The sequence below is a fragment of the Bos grunniens genome, chromosome 15 (genome assembly GCF_055505025.1).
Source record: "Bos grunniens cultivar Pamir isolate PY7600 chromosome 15, Bosgru_T2T1.0, whole genome shotgun sequence".
Lineage (NCBI taxonomy): Eukaryota > Metazoa > Chordata > Mammalia > Artiodactyla > Bovidae > Bos > Bos grunniens.
Genome location: NC_141179.1, coordinates 26,215,346 through 26,221,372, shown reverse-complemented (window position 1 = coordinate 26,221,372; position 6,027 = coordinate 26,215,346). Strand labels below are relative to the sequence as shown.

General features: G+C 49.0%; 1 long non-coding RNA gene across 3 annotated transcripts; it reads right to left on the bottom strand.

The window, feature by feature from the left end:
- Positions 1-1,312: 1,312 nt before the first annotated feature.
- Positions 1,313-3,284, bottom strand: LOC147357481 (uncharacterized). Of its 3 annotated transcripts, none has more exons than XR_015141867.1 (3): positions 2,786-3,284; positions 2,152-2,317; positions 1,313-1,908 (listed from the first exon to the last, which is right to left on the bottom strand). It is a non-coding gene; the product is annotated as an uncharacterized LOC147357481 (long non-coding RNA). The 3 variants fall into 3 exon arrangements; XR_015141866.1 differs by having other exon boundaries at positions 2,206-2,317; XR_015141865.1 differs by having other exon boundaries at positions 1,313-2,317.
- Between the last annotated feature and the right edge of the window lie 2,743 nt (positions 3,285-6,027).

The window sequence follows — 6,027 nt, the reverse complement described above, 5'->3', positions numbered from 1 at the left end:
TAAACATTTCAAGGGCCTGGAAAGAAAAAAATATGAGCTCTAAAAGGCAGAGAAGCAAAGTGTAAAATCAAAATTATTAAGTGTTTAATTAAATATCTACAAAGCCATAACATTATCAGCCAGCAAACTTCAACCAAACTCAACTGGTAAATAATCATGAATAAATTGTATTCAGTGTGGGATTGTAATATATTTGGATTGTAATATATTTGTGGGACAAAGCCTCCTTACAAAGAGGTCCTAGGGCCTGCAAATGTTTTAAAACGGGCCCACCTCTCTATTTTTATTTTTTCTTTTCCACTTTCTTCTTTTCCTCTCTCTCTTTCACCCTCTCCCATGCTCTGTCTCCCCTCCTCCTCTGAATCTCCCCTGCCAACCCTGGGTACACAGACCAGGCTCTGGAGGGAACCGACCAGAGAAAGGTGAGACCTGCCAGGTGGGCTGAGAACAACTGTTGTGTGAGCCATCAGGCCCTCCTGGAAGGCTGACACCTTGAAGAATCTGATGAATACACTCAGGAGCTCAGGTGGAAAGCCAGGCTGCCCCAAACAAGCATAGAACCCTCTACATTTTCACTAGCAACTGCTTTTCCTGGTTTTAGCCCAACAGCAGTCTGTAAAGACCTCTGACCTGCACACCCAGCTTCCATTCTGTACAGCAAATTGTCAGCATGGACAACTTAGGCATTGGAGGGCACGTGACTTCTCTGGTCTGCTGCTGTCTCCCGACTTTGGGGGCTTGTTTTGGTATGTGTGGGAAGGCGCAGACTAGTGGTGTTGAGCTCTGACTGTGGGAGCCAGTATTCATGCCTGCTCTTTCCAGCTGTCCCTCCAATTCAGCCCATGACCTTGGGCGAATCGCTTCCTCTGTGGGCCCTGCTCTCAGTTATAAAGAGCCTTCACCCCAAACTGTTTCCAGTTATTTGTTTGTGAAGTACTTTGACATCTCAGATCCAAAGCACGGCAAAAAAAAAAATACTGCTGTCGTTACAGTGCATTTAAAATCCCCGGTAAAATGTGTTATCGGTTCTTGAGTTGAAAATGAAAATGCCGTAATAATTGATGACTGATTCTACTGTTGCTTTATGGTATTCTCGCCATGCTGAAACCATCCCCCTTTTGGCCGTTTTTCTTTAAAAATAAATAAAGGTTCCTTTGCGAAGAATGGATTTCATTTAGTAAATAATTTTGACTTGTGTAATTACTTCTGTGACTTTTCTTAACAACTTGGCTTAGCCGAAAAAAAAAAGCCTCACCCTCCCGCCTTCGGTCCCCCGTGCTCCATAAAGTAATTGTGCAATTAGGAAGAAGTGGCTGGGGCATCATGTTTCTCTATATTTTAAGTTGGGAGTCTGACTTTGACTCCCCGCTTGCTGGAGTGGGTGAGCCAGCCGGTTATTAAAAAAACAATTATGCTGTTAAAAAATCAGGAGCTTCACAAGTGAAGAGCATCGATTGGAGAGAGCTGGTCAGTTATCACCAGAAGGTCCTGACAACACACTAATAGGTTTTTCTGAAGATCCAATCAAATTTTCTAGGCAGAGGCTTGAGGTGTTCCACATGGGATAATGCTTGTCCTGGCCAGTATTGATTTCACTGTGGCTCTCCCCTCTCTCTGGCTTGCACTCTTCAGCTGCTGCTACCTTTTGCTTTTCTTTTTTTTTTTTTTGTAATAAAGACTTGAGCTTTGTATTTCGTGTTAACAGTTTGATGGGGGAGGGGGCCCCTAGAAAGCCTTGTCTGCCCTTGACTGCGCCTCTCTGCACTATCTCCTTTGTTATCCATCCTTAAAGTCACACACAGCATCGCTGCTTCCGGCTCTGCTTCTCCCTGACCTTGCGGATTGTATTCTCCCCGCAGCTCCCAGCGCAGACACCCAGCCCTCTTAGAAGAGATTCAGTTAGAAAGCCTGTGGGGAAGGAGGGATGAAGCAGGTTAAAGTTACAGAGGTTTCCAGTCCCCCCTCTGGGAAGTGAATTCCCTGGGCAGGGAGAGGGTGTCAGGTCCACAAGTGTGTGCGCATGCTCAGGCTCCCAGACACAGTGGCATAGATCATTCCCTTGACCAGAGTGTCAGACCGAGCAGGTATGTGTGGACAGAGATTCAGCCCAGCTCTGCTAGTGCAGCTCGGGAATGTGATGTCCAGTTGCACCTCCTTGGAGGAAGACGCGCCTTTTCCCCACTCCACACAAAGATGCCGTGTGACCTCTTGGTGGCCTGGAGAGACGCAGTGGAAACGTAGAGCTGCCAGAATGCAGAGGGGCCCAGTTATACAGGCTCTGCTCCATCTGAGTCCTCGCCACTCCCCTTGGACAGTCCTGGATGGAAAAGTTAGCAACACCAAACCCTTCTTGCAGCCATTCCACCATCCTGAGCATCCCTAGCATGCTCAGGAACCTCAGGGAGGCTTCTGGGATTCAAGGAGTCGGCAGGTACTTCGCCCACCCAGCCTCTTCGGTGACTTCCTCCCACCCAGCATCTCCTCGCTTGCACGGCCCCTTGTGCTCCCCTGCCCAGTCTTTCAAGGAAGATGGGCTTTGTTCTCAGCAGACCTGGGTTTGGATCCAAAACTCTTCTCTTAATAAAAGCTGACTTTGGGCTGGCCTCCAAGTCTGTTTCTTGCTCCTTAAAATGCCCACCCACCGCCAGGCTATGGGTACCACATAGGTAAATGCCATGCTGTGACAAAGATGGTAGTCACAGGTTATTGTCAAACCTCTAGGTTCCCTCCTGGGGCTTCCCAAACCCTGCCTGGAGCCCCTCAAGAGACTCAGGCCAATTAGCACCTGGTTATAGGCTGACACATTTTCTTCTCATGGTTTCGAACGTTTGTATTGTCTCCACGGCAGGCTATTAGTGCCTTTCGCAGCAGTGGGGTCACACCCGACTCTGGTCCTGGAGTCACTGACTACTCCACAGCTCCGTGACTTCCCTGGGCACCGGCTGTTACGCAGGTTTCCATTTGTACCACTGCCCACCTAGGAAGAGACTCATATGGGCCTGTGGCTCTGGTTGAGTTCATCCAATCACAGATTGCTGAATGTCAGATCTACAGAACGCCTCAGAGCTCCTGGGCTGAACCCCCTCGCTTTAGACACCAGGGTAGCAGGCAGCCTCACAGACAAGGACCCAATAGCAGCTCCCCAGAGGTTGTGCTGTTCACCCCCCTCCCCCAGCCAGGACTCCTGAGCCAAGCTCAGGAGAGAAGGGCACCTTGCCGCCCACCACCAGGCAGCACACCACCGGCTAGTGGCTCTCAGATGCTGGGAACCGAAGCAGAGCGTCACCTGGGGCTCATTAGAAAATGCAGATTTTCAGGCCCCGCCCATCTCTATGGTATTGACAAACCAGGAATGGGGTCCAGCCATCTGCATGTCGGGGCAGGGGTGGGAGGGTCCTCCAGGCAATTCTGATGCCTGCTCTAATCTGAGACCCTCTGGTTACCATAGAAGAAAGGGCGCTATCGGAAAACCCGAGTTGAATCCAGGTCCTACTTACTAGGGAGCATCAGAGTCCTCGCTGGGAAAGCAGACGAGCTGCAGGGCCCACCTGGCCAGGCTTTCCCGACACCAGCCCAGGTGACACGTCCGACACACAGTAGGCATTTAGGAAACATTCGCTGAATTTGAATTGCCACTTTGGCTGGGTGAGTGGTTGAATGGCTGATTGCGAGACTGATTGGAGGACATGCAACTTTCATCACTTTCATCAGGAAAAACAAATCTATTAAGTGCCTAAATGCATGATACACTGTTTTCTCCATTCTAAGGGGAAAAAACATGCCATAAACCTGGGAAGACATGGTAGAGTGCACAGGCCAAAGGCTTGGAACCCGGGAGGATCATTGGTCCAAAGCTCTTCCACTGCGGGCTCGCTGGGAGACCCCTGAGCCACACTCATGGACACCTTCATTCATTCAGCAGACACTTGGGGTCAGGGGCTCCTACTACATGCCAAGCAATGTGCTCAGCATGGAGAACACACAAGAGAACTAGCTGGATGGGGTCCTTGCAGCAGATCAAATATTCCTCTTGCTCCCCTGTATACTGGAGCTTTGGTAGCTCAGGTGGTTTAAAGAATCTGCCTGCAATGCAGGAGACCTGGGTTCAATCCCTGGGTCGGGAAAATCCCCCAGAGAAGCAAATGGCCTCTATATACATCCTATTCCCCTACCAGCTTGACAGACAAGGTGACGTGGAGCAGAAGGGACACCCAACATCTGGGGCTGAGCCCACGCAGTCCCTGCTCACACGTGATTCTCCAGTCTCTCCCTTCCCCTGCTGTAGCCTCCAGGGATCCTCGGTGTGCCAGATGGTGCAGCCGCAAGTGTTAAAGTGTTAAGTGTTAAAGCCTCCTGGATCCCTTGAGTGACCAGCTGGAGCAGAAGCCCTTGCTGACCCGCATGGGGCATACAGCAGCAGAGAGAAATGTGAGATTTGGGACTTTTGCTTCCACAGCTTAGCCCAGCTTCTCCTGACTAATACAGGCTGTGCCCTATGAGTCTTACACTCTAATAAGACAGAAAACACACACACACACACAGAGTTGAGTGTTTAGTCACAGTTGTAAGAGACACTATGAAGGAGACACAGCGGTTGCTAACAAAGCATACATTAGTGGGGCCAAGAAGACTTCCTGGAGAAGTGCAGGTTAATACCCGAGGGATGGGGCTTTCCCGGTGGTCCAGGGGTTAAGAGTCTGCCTTGCAATGCAGGGGACACCAGTTCGATCCCTGGTCTGGGAAGATCCCACGTGCCGTGGGGCAGCTGGGCCCACGCACTGCCACTACTGAGTCTGGGCTCTAGAGCCCGAGAGCCACAAATACTGAAGCCTGCATAGCCTAGAGCCTGTGCCAGCCAGCACAATGAGAAGCCCGCACACCACAACTGGAGAAAAGCCCACACACAGCAACAACGACCCAGTGCGGCCAAAAATGTGAAAGTCACTCAGTCGTGCCCGACTCTTTGCAACCCTATGGACTAAACAGTCCATGGAATTCTCCAGGCCAGAATACTGGAGTGGGTAGCCTTTCCTTCCTCCAGGGGATCTTCCCAACTCAGGGATCGAACCCAGGTCTCCTGCATTGCAGAGAATTCTTTACCAGCTGAGCCACAAGTGAAGCCCCCAAATAAGTAAATAAATAAATAAATAATAAAAAAAAAATCTAAGGGATGAATAGAAATTATTTCGGCAAAGCAGGAAGGGGAGGTCAAGACCAGGCAGAAAAAATAGGGTGTGCAAAGGCCCTGGAGCAGGGGGGTTTGTGATGTGGATAAAGAACAATTTGGTGAGGTGATAGGATCAGGCGTGAGTAGAGGATAAACACGCAGGTGGATGAGAACAAGATTATGGAGGATATTATAGGCTGTTCAGGATGTGGGGCTTTACTCTAAAACAAAGGGTAAACTGAAAGTTTTGAACAGGGAAGCAACAAGAAATCTGCTTCTTAAAAATTCTTTGAGCCTCACCATCCTCATCTGTGCAATGGGCATAAAAATATATATGCTTCAAAGACCTGTGAGGATGGAATGAAATAAGCTCTGGGAAATGTGCTACCAGGTGGATCCAGTCTTTTATCTTTGGTTCCCTCCTGCCTGGAGTTTACTTCTTGCACAAGCCTTCTGCATGCTCTTTGCAGGGGATGCTGAGATCTGAGGAAGAGATTCAAAATATCTTTGCAAAAAAAATCATAGCTAATGTTTATTGAGCACTTACTGTATGCCAGATACTGTCCTAAATATTAACTCATCACCATCCTCTGGGATAGGTGTTATTATTATCACACCCTTTTTATAGACGGAGAAACCTAGACGCAGAGTGCTTAAACTATGTGCTCGGGATCACAACTGGTCAACAGCAGAGCAAGATTTAAATCCAGACACTCTGAGCCAGATTATTACTCCTGTTTAGTCTCTAAATCGTATCCGACTATTTTGTGACCCCAAGGATTATAGCCTTCCTCTGTCCATGGGATTTCCCGGGCAAGAATACTGCAGCAGGTTGCCATTTGCTTCTACAAGAGATTTTC